This window comes from Anguilla rostrata, chromosome 15 (genome assembly GCF_018555375.3).
Source record: "Anguilla rostrata isolate EN2019 chromosome 15, ASM1855537v3, whole genome shotgun sequence".
NCBI lineage: Eukaryota > Metazoa > Chordata > Actinopteri > Anguilliformes > Anguillidae > Anguilla > Anguilla rostrata.
In genome coordinates this window covers 4,028,359-4,046,863 of record NC_057947.1, presented here as the reverse complement: position 1 = coordinate 4,046,863, position 18,505 = coordinate 4,028,359, and the positions used below count along the sequence as shown (strand labels likewise).

At 42.5% G+C, this 18,505-nt stretch overlaps 1 long non-coding RNA gene across 1 annotated transcript; it reads left to right on the top strand.

Annotated features, from left to right (window-relative positions):
• The first annotated feature begins 223 nt into the window (after nucleotides 1–223).
• Nucleotides 224–17,576, top strand: LOC135240805 (uncharacterized). The gene is made up of 4 exons (XR_010325794.1): nucleotides 224–720; nucleotides 2,728–2,774; nucleotides 8,112–8,218; nucleotides 17,410–17,576. It is a non-coding gene; the product is annotated as an uncharacterized LOC135240805 (long non-coding RNA).
• The last annotated feature ends 929 nt before the right edge of the window (nucleotides 17,577–18,505 follow it).

Below are 18,505 nucleotides of genomic sequence, written 5' to 3'. Positions count from 1 at the left end.
CAATTGTTGTACAGTGTAGTGTTACAGCTTGGGTATGTACAGCTGCCACTGGAACTTGCACACTTGTCTTTGCTGACTGCTAATGGCAGGAATCATCTTATCTGCTCACATCCAACAAAATGCATCAGTACTCTTTGGACAGCGCTTCACCTTGAAGCAGGACAATGGCTCTAAACATATACTCATTCATTGTTTTATTTCCAATCTAATGTGGTGAAGTACAGAGCCAAAGCAACAAAAAAAGTGTCACTGTCCGAATACTTTTGCATTTAACAATGTAAGTCCGTAATATTTACAATTGCATCTGGCAACATCAAATAAATGATCAGATAAATTTCAGTCTCGACGATGCAATCAAACTGTGCTGCGCGCTGCAATCGCTCGCTTTCTCCCAAAGGAATAAAATTTGAAATTCCATCTGGGAATGATTGGTCAGCCGAAGTCACGTTGCTTGTGTAACTCTGTCAGACAGAGCCTGCACCATTGTTTTCTCTAGCAGCCGGAAGGTTGGGTTTAGCTTCAGAGGCAAGTATGCAGATGGGCTAATGGTCAGACCTTAATTACAGAACTCGCATCGCAACAATGAAATAGAGTTGTTTTATGTGTAATACGAGTATGACGCGCAAATGTAAAATCTAATTTTCTTTTAGCATCGTCATTCGTTCAGAGGGATAGTGCGTAAGAGGCAGCGAGTCATCTTATGATTTGACAGGATGAATGGTAAGGTGTCTTCGCTTCATTATATTACCTTTTCTTAATCATCATACATTCATACTCATTTTTCGTATATGCTACGGTTAGTCGTTTTTACTCGCGCGGCGGCTAGACAACAACCGCTGCAAAATGCTATGTGCATTACAACTTATTGTTTATTTCACCAATAAGATTAAAATCCAATGGTATACATGACACAACACCATGAAATAGAGTACATGTCATTCGAATGTCGGTTCGCTGTGATCACTTCAGTAAGTACTGAGCCGCTGCAATGTATTCATAGTCATTTCTTTGTTACCAATCTCCATACACGCAGGATGTACACCACCTCCATCCATACATCCACACATCCGTTCATCCTGTAATTTTAGACAATGCAGTTGGTTCGATTTAGAGTATGCGGAGACGAATGTGTTTAATGCTTAATATTTAGCAATTGGTTTTGAAACAATGCTTTGCAAATATACAATAATAATAAATATAAAATAAATAACGTATAATAGACACTTATTTTAGTTTTATTTAAATATTCTCTGTTCTGATCCTATGGTCACATGGGTGTGAGGTTTACTTTTTAATTTTTTTATGAAACTACTATTGTTATTTCTCTCTCTCTCTCTCACGCTCAAACATGTGAAAGTATTCTAAATGATTCATACAAAGATATTTATAGAAATTCCCTATTTATATTTTTCACCATACAACCACACACGCACATGCACACACACACACACACACCACACACGCACATGCACACACACACACACACCACACACGCACATACACATGGACATGCGCACACACACATTAATGCAAGCACTTAAGGAGAAAATCAGTATTTAATTGTTATATATCTAACCAATTATATTACATGCACGCATGCATGGATTCATGCACGCTTGCACACACACACACACACACACACACACATATATAAATTCCAAACAGAAAACAATATAATAAAATCATTATACATGTGGTCATGTTGTTGCTTACCAGAGTGTAACAGGGCTACCCACATAAGGGTGGAGGTTACTGTGCTTTAAGTGGTACCCAAAGGCAGTACCAGAGAGACTAATAATGTACCAGAGGATTATACCTGAGGGCTGTCTGCCTTGACAGGGAGAGAGTGTGATAGAGCTTTCTTCTCTGGTCATCAGGAGGTCATTATTTACGTCTTCATCAACTGGGGATCTCCACACGAAGGCCACAGTAATCTCCTTCTGATGTGTCAAAGTCCTGCAGGAACAGGGATATTCTTAATTATATTACAGCACTTCCTGTTTTCTGAACTGGGGAGGTGGCTGATTCTCATAACACTGACTGCTTCTGAGTTTGTGACTGTTATATGTAGATCTATATTTCTATTTCTCTCACAGATGCCTCAGGAGCTAATGGTTTATGCATTCAACATATAACACATTAGTGCTATATCATTTACAGGCTTTATTACATTAATTAAGAAAAACAGATGGCATTCAATGATGCATTTTTGGAAATTATGTTGTTTATTTAAAGGTCTTGGTTAATGAAAATGAACTGAATCTGGTCTTCAAATGTAAACATGAATACTAATTTTATTATTCTGTGTAATTCTGTTCACACTGAAGATGGGTGAAATGGGATTTATGGGGCACTTTATCTTCTGCTGTGATACTGAGCCTGTCTGGTGTTCAGGGACATTCTGGTTAGGAGTTCAAGAACTTGCAGAATGATGGCGGTTTTGCCTAAGCACGTATTTTTCTCACCTACAATACTGTTTGCTTTCAGTCAAATATGGGGTGGCATAAGCATAGGAGCCAGTATGTAAACTTTTTAGATGGGTCATAAATGAAGCCTTTGTAGTTTACTGTAATTTACTGTAATCTGTCTTTTATTGGTTTCTTTTTTTCTGCTATGAACCTCTTTGAATAAATGAATTAATTAATTAATGTATATTCTTAAAGTTACTAATAATTGACACACAGGCATAAGCTCATCCACGTGTCATCTCTGTGAATTTTCTTCCAGGACAGAGGCATTTCATAAGAACATAATTTCACCACTTGCCGATTAAGGTAAGAAATATTCAGTGAAAGTGTTATTTCTTTTGATTAAGAGGTCTAGAATTGGACATTCAGGGACACCGTTTTCAATGTAGCAGGCATGCTAATTTTCTGGAGGCCCAGTTTTCTCCAAAGCCATTTTAAAACATCCTGTTGTCATGAGCCAAGGTCAGATTTATCTGTGACATTTTCATGGTCAGCAGTGCTACTGTGACGTCACTTCGGAACCGCTCGCATATTTGCATTGCTTGTATCGGGAAACCTCAGACGGGGCGAAGCCCTAGGGCATTATGGGAATTAAACTCTGCGAATCCACACTTCACTTTTGCTGCAGATTACTGTTTGATCCTCCAATGAGCAGCAGCAGCACTCTCTCTCTCTCTCTCTTTCTCTCTCTCTCTCTCTTTCTCTCTCTCTCTCTCTCTATGTCTGTCTCTCTCTCTCTCTCTCTCTCTGTCTGAGGGAGCTCCAGCACTAGCTTATTCTCTAAGGCAGAGGTCACTGCTGAATGGATGAAGTCGCTTCGGGCCTCTGATTGTCTGGCGCTGCCTGGGGTGTGCTTTATTAAGCCTCATCGATAACGGCTTCAGAACTCAGCGGCGGGTGAAATGTTTGCCTCCGTTTCGATCTTAAGGGGATACAGTGAGTCAGGGTAAGACTAGAGCCTCTTGTACAACAGCCTTGACTACATGTCGTACACACGCAGTACATTATGTACATGCCTTAGGCTTACCAGATCTGAAGAAACCTGGGGCGCATCAATAAAAATCAGTTTAGATGACTAACATGCTTTGAAAATGGAGTCAGTTTAACAGCATGATGCACAGAAAGCAGGGATCATGTGATTCTTTCATCTCTGCTTACTGTTCAGTATGAACACGTGTAAAACAATTAGTTAAACAAGAATTTCAATTTAAATGACCTTGTGTTTAATTGATACTCTGGCTCTGTCAGATTACAGTATTCTTTCAATAGTATCCTTTGTTATTGTTGTGTTGTTTTAAAGTGGTATGAATAATAAAGGGTATGTAGGGTGTCAGTGCTTGGCTTTGATTGACAGGGCAGACCGTGCCATGCTGACATGTGTGGCGGTGAGTGAGGAGGTGGCAGGTGGCGTAAATATCGCGGGGACTTTTGTTCCCAGCATTACCACTTTGTTACATTGCATTACATTACAGGCATTTAGCAGACGCTCTTACCCAGTGCGACTTACACAACTTTTACATAGCATTTTTTACATGGCATCCATTTATACAGATGGATATATACTGAAGCCATGCAGGTTAAGTACCTTGCTCAAGGGTACAACGGCAGTATCCTCTTGGGGAATCGAACCTGCGACCTTTAGGTTACAAGACTAACTCCTTACCCATTGTACTACACTGCCGCCCATCCTTCTCCAAAACAGAGCAGGTGCAGCGGACTGACTGAGGTCTGCAGGAGGACTTTAGCCCAGCTGCCGATTGCCCTGCGTTATCTCACGCACGGAGTGAGCTTCATCTGCCCGTTCCTCTCTCTGTCCAGTCCACCGGCCCGCAGGGACGCAATTCAATTACCGCCTGTAAAAGAGTTAAAGGGGTATTAAAACGTGTTCCCAGCCAATTACCGTGCGCATGCAGGAATGATTAAGCAAGGTCACCGCAATTACAGAATACGCCGTGCGTTCGCTATGGCGTGGGCCGGGAGGGCTGCGGCTCGGTCCCGCCGAGCCAGAGGCATTAAATATTCATGAGCGAAGGTGTCACAGTTAGTTATTTTTAAAGACGGCAGAACAGAGACCGACGTGTTCCGCGCAGGTGAGGAATCTCCGCAACACGGATTCGTATGGCGCGTACAACCCAATCGATCTGGCCTTATGGGCAGCAGCAGGTGGAGCCCATGCATATTCATGAGACCGGCCTGTTGCATCATTCACGCTCAGTTTCATGAGCCAATGAGAATGGCCTGAGCCGAATACTAGTTCGCACCTGGGTAGGGATAGCAGCATCAAGCTTGCAGAACTGACCGGTGGGGTAGTTTTGCAGTAAGTGCATTTATCTTTTTTCACGTTTGAAGAAATAAGGCAAAGAGCAAAGCAGAGATTTCTGGGGGTAGAATTCTGGCCAGCTCACAGCATGGCACGTTGCCATGGCGCCTGGCTGGAATGTTCAGTCTGTCTCGGGCTTATTAAAAGTTCACCCCTAAGGAAAGCGCAGCATCTCATCAGCAGTGGTCTGCTCGCGTAGATAAACAGACTAAAAAAGACTGCAAATAAAAACTGGGAATTATTTCTCATATGAGCTTGTGCCTCCCTAGATACCCCACCCCCACCACACATTCCTCCTCTTTTCTACACTAATGCTGTCGAAATCTGTTCTGCACCCTCATCAGCCACTCAAATTGCAGGCTACCCTGTGGGACCTGCCCCGAAATTGTGTGGGTGGCACAAGTGTGCTGTGCAAGCACAATGCTATTTAGCCACTATAAAAGAACTGTCACAGGCCGGCTTGGTTTGAGAGACATTGGACTGTATTCAGCTCAACATGACTTACTATTAAATGGAAGGTCACGCAGTGCCAGGTCATGTAGTAGAGGCAGAAACTCTGGGGGTTTTCAAGACCAGGCTTGTTACGGTGCTAGATACTATGTAGTCTGTAGGTAAGCACTAGGTACACTTTAGGGGTGGGAAAATGGTGAGCATTGTTGGGCTGAATGGCCTGTTCTTGTCATTATGTTACAGTATGTTATGCTGTTATTTTATGTTATGTTATATATTCTGCTATGTTATGAAGGCATTATACTTTTTCTTCACAAGCTCAGTTTGGCAAGTGCTAGCTTTAAAAAAAATCACATATGAAAATCCCATGTGAACACCCAACATGTGAAGTGTACACATGTGACCTATATAAATAATCCCACTTACATATATTTCAGGCGTTTTCATGTCACATGTTATGTGTAAATTGTAATTCACATTTTAAGATGCAAATTTCAGGACTTCATGTGACCTATTTTATTTTAAATGTGGAAATTTTCACTCACATGTGAAAACAAGCCAATCACATGTGAATATGTCCAGTTCACACGTGACATTGTTTCACTTGTGAATATTTAGGAAAAAAGTTAAATTCACATGTGAAATTGGGATTTTCACAAGTGAAAAGGCAAATTTCATGTGATGGGCAAGGTTTTTGGTTTTTGGACCACTTCCTGTTTCAAGCCAGTATGAACAATAGCGCATCTTCCTATGTGGTTTTGTACACAAAGTACCATTAGGACAATGGGTATTTTGTGTGTGTGCGTGTGTGTGTGTACAGTCTAGGCATACATAATTATTGTATTGCTTTGTGGACGTTGTTTCTTGTGTTGCTTAGATCTGGAAGTGCAGCTCGCTTGCTTTTAGGATAGTGTTCCTTGAATTATTGTTATGGATGTTTGGGTATTTTTTTTGGAAACTTAGCAAGTGAAAAAATGGCCAAATTGGTTTCTCATGGTTCAGCTAGTTCTACCATTGATCCTCTAAATATTTAAATTTCAGGTAGTGGTAGTTTACATCTTGAAGATTGTTTGATCATACTTTGCAATAATAAAGAGTTGCATATGGCGTTTAATCGTTTATCTTTTTACATTGGCTTTCTTGATTATATTTTCAGTATTTAACTTCACATACTAATGCCATCAAGAATGACACTTATTTATTTGTGAAATTAAAAACACCTCATTTAAATGTACAGTATTTTAATTTGTATTAAAAAAAAGTATTGGATAATATATGACAATATACCAACTACTGCCAGTTTGCTCTCAGTAGAATGTATTTGAATAGAACAGAATGTATCGTAAAGCAAAATAATCAATGTACTGTATTTGCATGCATCAGAAAATCCATTCTTGGACAGCCTCCTTAAATTAAAATGTATTATTCAATGTGTTACAATATATTTTCCTTCTGTAAGGGACCATCAACAGTGTATATTTATTTTAAATGCTCACTGTTTTATTGTTCGATTCATAATTTGTAGATTTTACATGATATACCTCATAGCTCATTTGTCTAAAACAGCTACATTGACATGCAGTAATTTAAGGCAGACTGTTTTATTGTTTGCATATATCAAACAGGCTGATGTGTTCCAAATCATCACCAAATCAATGGATAAATGAATATAGTGCGTTGAGTGGGACTGAGTGCATTTCTACTGCTGTTGACCTGAAGCATAAGCAAATTAAAAATGTTGTATTAATTATACTTCATGTTGAAGACTTAAAAAAAAAAGTGTCAAGTGTTATTTATTAAAACATTTTTCACAATTTTAAAAAATAATTTACGTTTATTTGCAACCATTTTGATTGATAATGCTGGTCATTTACAGTTTATTTGAAAAGTAATCTGCATTGGAAGACTATTGGAAGCTTTTACTTCCAAAAGAATGTAATGTTTTTTTAGGCCTGCCATCACTATGACAACCGGTTTTAAAGTGGGAAAATGGCTTGGCAGCACATTTTATTGTTAGGAAATTGAAGAGATTATTTAATCTGCATGTGAGTTAAGTCAAAAATGTCTCACAACTGTCTGATTCATTACTGTATTGCAAAACGTGCCAAAAGGCAGGTGAAGGTATGATGTTTTATCTGTGGGAAACTCTTTATGTCGGTTTCAGCTGTTTTCATTCATTTGACATTATTGGTCGAGATCTACATTTAAACGTATTTAAAAGTATTGTATCGAGGCTCCATAGATGGGCAGTGATCTTTTATGTACCTTGGCAATGAATTAACTTGTCTTTGGAGAACTGTGTTGTGGGCCGTTAGGGAAGGGAGGTGGAGAGTGGCGAGGAATTCAGATACGATTAAGTAAGGCTCAGCTTGCCATTCTCCTCGTGTGCATTCCCAGGGGAGCCGAACACCCATGGAAACGAGCAGAGTTTCAATATTAGTATGCTGCCTTGCTGATGCACATTTTTATGTATTTCTGTGTGAGCTTCGGACTTCAATGAGGTCCAGTGACTACACTGGCTGTACAAAAAGGGGGGGGGGGGTGCTATCCTTATACACATTTTGGAATTTCCCATTAAGTGCACAGAACTGTACTATAAATGCCATTCCCTCCTAGTTTTCAGAACCTTTTTTTAAAAAATAAATTATGGGGGATAGTAATTAGATGTCAACAGCAGAGAACCGTGGTGCTATGTTTGTGAGTCATTGACAATATTTCCATTAAATTTTAGCCACCGTCGGTCACGAAACAAGACGCAGAAACGCTAGGATCATTTGGGAATGTGATGCCGGTGGATCTGAGCGGGTGTCGAGTCATCTTTTGGTGGCACGTGCGCTTTTTCAGGGTCTAATTTTGTGCGTCTCCCTCTGCAGCCCCCTCGCCTTTGTCCATCCCATCAGCCCCCTCTGCTCGGGTCTCTGGCTCTCACCGGCTCTCAGTGCGGTGCGGTGGGGAATGAAGAAGGGGCCCTTGGATCAAGGTAAAACGCGATTCTGCATTCTGAGACCCCGACCCTCAACAAAAGATCAAATATGCATGTGGATGAGAATCATGAACTTTCGGTGCAGGCCAGAGCAATTTCATTTGTGGCATCGCATGTGGATTTTTTTCCCCCATTACAGTATTAATTACAGATGCGACTGGCTTTACAAACTAGCGTGCTGTCAGAGTTACTTTGTACCTTCACAATACATTAAAATCTTACCAGGAAGGTACAGATAAAAGGAAAGTCTATGAAAACTCAGATGCCAGACGGGATCCCTCTGCTTGCATTAAAGATTAAAGGAGCTCTCTCATTGTTAGGGGATTTTGGCAGTACTGTTTTTGCCAGACTACGGGCTTCCCATAACTTTTAGGAAGCGTGATAAAATACAGTCATAAATAAAATATTCCTTCTAATGAATTATTCAGGTAATCATTGTGATTGATACCGGGATGAATGCGTCTGATTATGTCTCCGTGAGACTTGATTTATGAAGAATGAGGATGAAGGTGCCTTTATGTGGAGACAAATAACGCTTCCGTCTCCATCTCCAGCATCAAATTTTAATTCCCCCTCAATCAAACGAAACAAATTCAGGCAATGATGTTCCATAATAATATTTTCATTTCATCGCCATTAGTTTGTGTTGGATAGTAAGCTCTAAAGAAGCAGCATCGTTTTGCAACAGAGGAAACCCTTTTTGGGTCCCCGTTTTAACAATTCAGGAAAGTTCCGCAGTTAAGAAGATGAACACAAACATTGTCGATTTTTGGCCGAATGGAATGTGCTCTGCACCTAGGCTTGTTTAGGGTGTGTATAGTAGGGGCTGGGTCAGCACCTGACCAAATACACTGGAAACACATGCCTTGTGTGTAATGTAATGTAATATAATGTATGTAATTAATTAACTGAAAGATTGGTGATGCAGGTGGCTTCCTGCATGTTAATCTAAACATTAATTTAATTACAAAACACACCACAAACCTTTGAGTTGCGCATGACATCATCCACACGGGTACACGGGTACACGGTGTCCTTAATGGAGCGTTATTACAGTCCAGCGTAGTCACGGTCACCTAAAGTACTATGAAAGATGATCGAGAGGTCAAAGGTGGTGAAGATGAGGCTGCGAGAACAGACCTAGGGAACAGGTAAACACACGAATTACACAGCGTGACGTCATCGTGTAACCAATCGGGAATATTAATTGGAGAGGAAAATTATCTCTGCACGTTGTTCTTTGTGTGTAATTGCAATAGCGACTGCCGTAAGAAGTGATGAACGTAGCATTTCATCTCCATGGTAACAGACAGAGCCCCTGTTTCTGGAGCCAGCTCCGTGGTTGATGTGTGTGTGTGTGTGTGTGTGTGTAGTGGAAGTAACAGGCAGGCTATTCCAATGACAGCCACCTCACCGAATAAATGTCGTCTCATCTCTATCCATCCTGCAGTTACCGCTGGCGTTGGCTCTCTGCACCCTAGAATTAACAAAAAAAAACAAAAACAAACAAACAAAAAAAACGTTTTTTTTTTTTTTCTCTCTCCTGTCGCTGGGTGAAGCACGAGATCGATAGGCTGCGCACGGTCTGCAGCAGCGGGCTCGTCCGTGCGCGGCGTGCAAAGCAGACGAGCAGCCCGACTCCCTCCTCTCGCGTGCGCCGAGATGTCTGCGGCCTCCGGCGACGGCGAGCTAACGCGCGGAGCTCCGCTTCCATAAATCACCGGCCGCGCGCCGTCCGCCCGAATGTCCTGTTTTGTTCTTAATTGCCTCGTTTGTCCTTCGCCGTGATTCGCGCGCTCTCTCGAGCCTTAATGAACACGCGGAACGTTTCAGTCCTTTTGCCTTTTTTCTCCTGTTTCTTTTCATCCTGACAGAATGTTTACAAGCCATTTGTCTTGTATGTAAGCGTGAGATCAAGGATGGAGTATTTAAATGACAAAAAAACGTGACTGAAGATGAATTCGCCATTTGTGCTCTGAATTCTCTCCATGTCAGACAATGTTGTTTTTACAAAACATTCACACATATTTACTTGAATATTACTTTTGGCATTTTGACTGTCCGAGCTGAACAAATGCAGCCGAGGAGTTAAAACTAAAACAATTCAACATAATTTGATAATATGCTGTAAGTCAGACATTAAATTTTATGATGGCATTAACAGCGCTGGCTGTATTTAACTGACATAAATGCATAAATATAAAATAAATTTAAGAAACTTGTACTATAATTCCTTTCATCTTCAGGGCTCACACCAGACACTCACCTGTAGAGTGTACCTTCATTTTATGTGTCTTGAGGCTCTTTATAAAATAATTTAAAGCCAGATTTGCATGCCAGACCATGTGGTAAAAGCACAAGCATGGCTGAAAGGCTGGTGAAGACCATGCAGACTGCAGACGCTTCTGAGTTTCTTTCTGAGCTCAACTCTGCATGGCTGTAGAGGCTGCTGACAGCAATGGTGATTTGTTGCCAAGCTAAAGTTTTGCCCGGGTATGACACCTAACTTCTGTAAATACTACAATTCTGGGCGTCCTACTTTTCTGTAAGCTGCATCACATTTTCTAAAAAAGTATTCTGAAAGTGTGGTGATGTGCTGTACATGGAGGCACTGTAATTTGGTTTGCTAACTTCTATCATGTAATGCTAAAATAATATTTTGCACCACGTGTTTGTTTATGTATCATTATACAACAGCAAGTACTTTTCCCAGCTCTACAGATTTTCTAGTATTCCAATTTAAAATCATGATGCCATGAACCTTATGAACCTATGAACAGATGACATACAGTATACAGGTATTTTTTCAGCTATACCAGCACACCTATTTTGTAATAATGAAAATACTCCACTCCCTGTTTGGTTGAAATGTAATCTTTATACGCATAAATTGTGTGCCATGTGTTACTAATATGCTTTGGATTAGTGTGATTAAGGTATAAAGGCAGCCCTGACAGAACACTGAAATGTAAATCCTACAGTCTGTGATGTCATAATAACATGGGTAGTAATACGCAGAATCCAGAAAAGACTTCACAGTGCTGGAGCAATTGACCCATGGCCTGTAGCAACAATCTCATTGGGAATCCCTCTATCCTTCTGCAGTGCTGAGACTCAGAGGCTTAGAGGAAGCTGAGAGATCTACCGGTCTCTGGCTCGCCAGCACTGGAGCTCAGTTTCAGACTGCCTACTTCAGGTTTAGCTATTATCAGACTGGGGTCTGAAACAGACTCAAGAGGTCCATGAGGTTGAACAGAGTCATTGAGCCCTGACTGTCCGAACGACGAAGATTACAAGCATCTTCTGCCATGATCCTGGCTTACACTGTAATGGCCTTGGTGTTTCAGGTATTTAAGGTGCCTGAGATGGATCTCAGACACCTTTTAAAAACCTTGAGGGCACAACGTGGGCCTCTGGGAGGGTATTCTCATTCTGTGACGGTGTTGATGCAGCTCACCCTGGGTTCTGGCTCTTGTGCAGATCCCACAGAGCTTGAATGACACACCCTTTACCTTCTATATCCCAGAGGTCCCTCTGTTCTGGCCATGAGTAACCACAGGGCCCAAGTCACAATGGAGTATGACCATGCAATCCAGATCTTTCTCCCTGTAAAAATCAATAAAAGGGAAAAGGGAGATTACATTAGTGGATGGTAATGGATATTAGTCCTTCACAGAACAAGATGCTCTACTGTTTATTTGTAATGTAACGTCACAGTATGTCATATAACTAGCCAGGCTATAACATGTCCTCTCAATGCGTTGGAATCCATAGTTTTAAACACCAAGCCCACGTTCTGTACTGTAGTTTCTGTCCATTGAACTCCCTGCTCCCTAAACGGGGAAGTCATGGATTGGCTCTCCTGACACGTTTGCGTGGCGCGCCTGATTCCCCGTCCCCGCGGAAAGGACGGGGGCCCCGACTGGCGCTAATTAAAACCGGCCCGTTCGGGGAGGAGCCCCGCGGAATTCCCGAGCCCCCTTTCCCACACTGTAACGGTGCGTGTGAAAGATTTACCGGGGAGCGAGAGGCTGGAGAGTTTTCGGCGCAGAACCGGTACGGTCTGAGAGGAGAGGGGGGGCGGGGCGGTTTTAACTGAAGCTGACAGCTGGCCAGCTGGACCCCCCCCCCCCGTTCGGACTGCCGGTTGCTCGTGCAGAGTCCTCTCATGGAACCGCGATCCCTTATCTACGAGAGGCCTCGAAGGCTGCCCTTCTGCTTTTCATTGGGCTTATTTTACTGGGCCTCTGGGCTTCCCCTTTTACAGCAAACCCCTGAGCGCCATTATATCTGTTCCTGCATCACATTAAGTTTGGGATTGTGAAGTTTTACGTTGTATTCATTCACTGTCCTTTGATTTACTGTAAAACAATAGTTAGTTGCACTTCCAGATGACTGACTTGAATTTGACTTCAGGATGTTCATTCACAGTTTGATGTTGGTTTTCCAAATTTAAATGAACGTTGTTCATTTAAAAGTGAGATGTAGTTCAGTTTGTGAAGCACCATGCCTTGCCATTAGCACATAGTTGACAGTTCAGAATAAGCAGTCTGAATGGACGTCGAGGCTGATGGGAGCAGTTGCAGTTAGCATGCCATGCACGTTGGCTGTAAGAAAACGGATTCTCGGTCCTTCTGAAGGACCAACAATTAGTTTGCTGACTGCAAGACGATGTGGGGTTTCCTCAAATCATGTTTCCACTGCTTACTCTGACAGCGCAGTTTGGAAATGCCCGTCTCGCTAGGAATTTTCACACAGCTGAAAGTGCCCTCCCAAAGTTCCGATGGAGATGCAGCCATTGGTGTGCTGCAGATATTCAGGGATTGGCTGCGGGTGAAACGATTTTCAGGACTCGTTTCATCCAAATCGTTCTTCAGGCCAGCTAGGAAAAAACACAAACGATAAACAGTTCTGAAATAAGCTACATAGCACACGTTTTTCTTGATCTCCTTCTGCGGTATCGTATACCATATTTTTCTTTCCTTTTTTTTTGCTAATGGAATGACTGGCGGTTGAGAAATGCGAAACACGCGAGAGCTGAGAGTGAATTTGGTGTCCCTTCCTTCATTTGGCGGAGTCTATTTTCAGAATGAGTGATAACCGCTCACTGTGGGCTGTGGGTCACACAGTTATTTTTCACAAGCCCCAGTATAACGTGCCCCACTAATGATGAAAGTGATTCACTCCGAAGCATGCATATTTTATGCCTACTTCCAGAGGCCAGATACACTTGATCAAAACTTAGACGCCAAGACAGACAAAATGGATGCAATTATCAGTGGTTGAGAGATTCACCTGTCTGCACAGCACATTTTAAAATATATACATTTTACATTTAAATGCACATTAACTTCATATCGGAGAGTTTCACAATGTATCATGAAATGGAGAATTAAAAGGGAACTGAATAAACGAATGGAACATGGGTTGTAAAAATTAAACCGTGCCAGGGATTTTATAAATGTTATTGTTACTGAAAAATGAGTACAGCATATATAAGCACTCATTCCGTGACCACACAATTATGTGTACACAAACTACAGCGCACTGTACATGTCTCTTTAAAGAATTGCTAAGCAATTAGGTTGCATGGTGATGCATGATGGCGAAAGGAAATTAAAGTGCATCTGGTCTCCTTCAGTTAATTTACCTCTGTCTGTAGTGTAGCGCCCAGCCGCTGGCGGATCGGAAGAAACACGCGGCTCCCCAAGGCTGTGGCGGCCGCGTGCCGACTGGCTTCCTGTATGCAAATTACATTTTCCGCAGGCAGCGTCATTAAGGACAGACAGATTGAATTTGAACACTGCTGGATTCGCAAGGCACTTCAAACCACCCCCCCACCCCCCACCTTTTTATTTTTTTTGACAAACAGGACGATAGCACTGGAACCACATTTGGTATCATATCTGATTTGGAAATACAGTACGTTGCGCTGCTAAGTTGGCGGTTGAGGTGCCAGCTAGTACGCTACTTCGAGGGGAATCAGTCGGTGGGCATTAAGTGCATAATTGGATGGTCTCCAAGACTTGTGGGATCAGCGGTCTCAAACAAACCTTCGCATTCATGCCAACTCTGAGGGGACCGATGGGTTTCTGCCTCTTGCTTAGCATGCACATGCAGCATTTGTACTTCCTGAATGCGTATAGACCCCTATTTTAATGGAATAAACTCTGCATAAATTTAGTTCAGACGTACTGATTGGTGTGCCTGAACCTGTTTTAGTATTTTAACGGTGAAACGGCAAACAGGACAGGGTTTTAATGAAGGAGTGACCGTGCACTAGCTAATCAGGATAATTTACACATTGCCCTACAATTAATGGCTGCAGTACATCCATTATTTTTCACTTGTGTATTCAGATAGACCTCTGCCTAATATACTACTTGTACACTGCTAGTTCTTGTGCCCTTAACAAAAATAGTTAATAAATTGATTAAGGATTTGTCATTTACAGTAAAATAAACAAAAAGCTTATTTGGTGTTCTCTGAAAGTGTGCTATTTCACTCAAAGCATCTTTCAAGCGAGCTGAAAAAATCTAAATCATAAATAGTGTTAAAGTGTTATATAGCACGCTTTGTTCTTGACATCCTGCTGTGGCGCGGATTCCCACTTTGTCATGTCTTTGTTTCCAGGATGACGGGCAACTGACAAATGCAAGACACTCAAAACATGGGAAGAACAGAATGAATCTTTTGCTTCTGCATTTATTTGGCCTGTTATTAAAGTGAACGGAGGGGGAAAAGTTGGGCTTTGTTTTGGTGATGAAAACACCTGGCACTGGCACAAATACAGCTGTAGATAGCTTACATTACTATATTGGAGGGGCACAAAATGGCTTTCTCTTTTTAATGTAAGCAGTGATGCGGGGCAGAAGGAAAGTAGGAATTGTGATATAGCCTAGTTATTGCAGTCTGCGGTTTAAACAAAGATCCAGTTTGGCCTAAGTTGATCAACTGCATTAGACGAGCTTGATCCAGGCATGAAATTGAAACTTGAGTACCATATTTAATTGCTTTGCTTGCATTGTGGGCAATGAAAAGGAATTAGCTATCTGGCTAGCTAGTAAACCTAAAATGGCTGCGTAGTGTATATGCTAATACACACTGCACCAATTTTCAGTATCTATAGAGATATAGGGGACATCAGGGTGAATAATTAAATGAACTTAATAGCTAGATTACTTTGCACCCATGGCAAGTAGTGAGTGTGTGTAAAATACCATGAGACATTAACTGTCCCATAGCCATTTCCCTGTCTTTTCTCTTTCTAAAAAGAGAGATAAGCAAACAAGAAACTAAGCATAGCCATACACCTAGCAATAAGCAATCATGTGTGTAAAAGTATTTTTCCTCTGTGCCTAACAGGCTGTTCTTTTATAAGAGCCTAGCAAAGTAAAATGTAAGCACCTAGGCTGATTTCCAGTCGCCATATTTTGTGTGAGCTTGTAGGTGAGCTGCTGTTGAATCTCCAAAGATGGTGGAGGAAATTAACAAGATACACTTTATAACCGAAGTCAATGGAAAACAGTGACCGGAAGTTGTAATGAGATTGTAGTCGAGGAGGTTAATGGAGATGCACTGAGACTGAAAAGTCATAAAATATTAATATTTATGTGAATATGCAAGGAGGATTGGGCCATTTGAAAAAATGATGATCTTTAGAGCGAGCACAAAAACAAGCTAGCATGCTAGCTGCTGAATATATTTGGTTGTGAAAATAATGTGACCGCATGGACAAATGAATTGAATTGTTCAATCCGGCAAGGCAACATCCTTCATAAATGTCAAACCTACTTCATAAATTTAGCAAAAGAAAGCACAATGGAGACCAGGGATTGAGTCATCTAAAACTATTTTTCACAAAATTGAGATATTGGCAATATTGTTGTGATCATGACTTTAGATTGTGAGTAGAATAGTTCACTTGTGATGGTAGCTGCCTCTTGCCTAATTGTTGTAGTCCACATGGACAGAAACTCCAGCACACATCCCTCCTTGTCCTCCCTCTCAGATCTTCCTGGGTTTGGGTGAAATTCAGGTGAAAATCGGATCTGAACGCTGTAGAATGGGGAATCTGTTGATGCGGCTTCATCCCAAATGAGCTGGGTTTGCCTTTCATTTTATTCAGCACAAGGGGCCCAGACACCACAGTCACATGTGCATCTGTCTTCTGTAATTTGAAGCTACGCGCCTATTAATCTGGATGGTTTATTGTACACCTTTCTCTGTCTCTCTCTCTTTCTCTCACACGCACCCAAACACACACCCACACACACTCTGTCTTTCTCTCTTTCACGCACACACTCACACACAATCTCTTTCTGTCTCTCACACACACACACTCTCACTCTTTCTCTCTCTCACACACACTCTCTGTCACATGCATACTTACACCCACACACTCTCTCACACGCACCCAAACACACACCCACTCTCACTCTTTTTTCTCTCCCTCTACACACACTCACACACAATCTTTTTCTGTCTCACACACACACACACACTCTCTCACTGTCATATGTACACCCACACACGCACACACACTCTCTTACGCACACCCAAACACACACGCACACACACACATTCTCTCTCTCTCTCTCATGCGTACACCCACACACACATACTCTCGCTCTCTCTCTCTCTCTCGCTGGTGGGAATATCTGCAGACAGCAGGACTGTAGGCACGCCTGAGACTCAGACGTACCGCCCATGTGATCTCGCGGGCTGCCTGAGCTCCAGTCAGACTGTAGCGCTTCAGCCAGCGGCAGCTAATGAGTCTTTGTGTGGGGAGAGAGAGAGAGAGAGAGAGAGTTTGTGTGTATGAGAGAGAGAAGGAGAGTAAGAGTGAGAGAGAGAGGGAGGGAGAGTGATAGAGAAAGAGAGAGGAAGAGTGAGAGAGAGAGGGAGGGAGAGTGATAGAGAAATAGAGAGGAAGAGTGAGAGAGATGGAGGGACAGTGATAGAGAGAGAGAGAGGGAGAGGAAGAGTGAGAGAGGGAGGTAGAGTGATAGAGAGAGCGAGAGGGAGAGTGATAGAGAGAGAGAGAGAGAGAGACAGGGAGGGAGAGTGATAGAGAGAGAGACCTTCATCATTAAACACTAAAGCATATGGTACCGGCAGTGGATCCGGGGCTGAGAAATTTGTCAGTCATCCGCCTGCTCCCTCTCTCCCTGCTCCCTCTCTCCCAGACCCCAGAGCGCTGGGATAGCTGGATTGCACGCCGCTTGAACTGCAGCAGGATGGGAGCTCCTCTTACGGTGCGCCTCGTCTGTCTTTGACCAGCTTCCTTTCGTTTCTTATTTTCTCTCACCACTCCGAGGTGGAGCCGCGATACCCGGAGCGTTCCCTGATAGAAGCAGGTCAGTCGTCTCTCGCGTCGCCGCAAACTTCACTGTCGCTGTATTTGCTCTCCTCGGGCTTTTAACGCACCGGGCCACGTTAAGTAAGCCCCAAGGCGAATCTTTTACAGCCGGCGGCGTCGGGGTGTGTAACGTCATGCTACGTGCCTCGGCGCTAACGCTGCGCTAGGTGGCCGCGTTATTGTTGGTCAGATAAACTGTTTCCGTCTTCAGCTGGAACCCGAATGTACAGTGTCCTCCCGCGCAGGAGGAAGGGAAATTTGGAATGCCCCGGCTCTCTGTTTCGGCGAAGCTGGCTCAGGGAGGGGCTTTTGTAAACGACCGGCTTTTTTGCTGCATTATTTTCCCCTGAAATTCCTGCCCGGTGCTGAGCTTTTTTTTCCTCCTGGTGTTCCCTTATGGTCCTGACAGCGGTGGAAAAACAAAGGCAGGGTCGTGCGCCGCCGTCGGGCCGGCGGGCTTGTCATTTCTGACCGCTCCGTAGGAGAGAAGTCCTGGAAATCCGATGTAATCACCTGTCCCGTTTCGTGATGCCGTACCAATTAGGAGAGAGCCGCGTCTTAGGTGTCATTGAGGGGGAGATTCAAAGACATGTACCTGCTTGTGCAGTAAAGAAAACAAACGGACTGCATATCAGAGAACTGCTTTTAGATTTTATCATCAGGAAACGAGCATTGCATTAGAAACATGTAATGTAAATTACAATGTAAATATATTTTACATTATAATGTATATATATTTATATATTATAATATGGTAAATCGAGTTTAAGTGTGGTTGACAGGATTATACTTCTTTTCCTGAGAATTATAAATGATTCCCTCAGCACTGTGAGCTCATTGGCAGGATTTCATTATTCAATTGATAATCAATCACAGGCACAATCGTTAAGAAAAAGAATAGACTGCAATAACACTCAATCCAA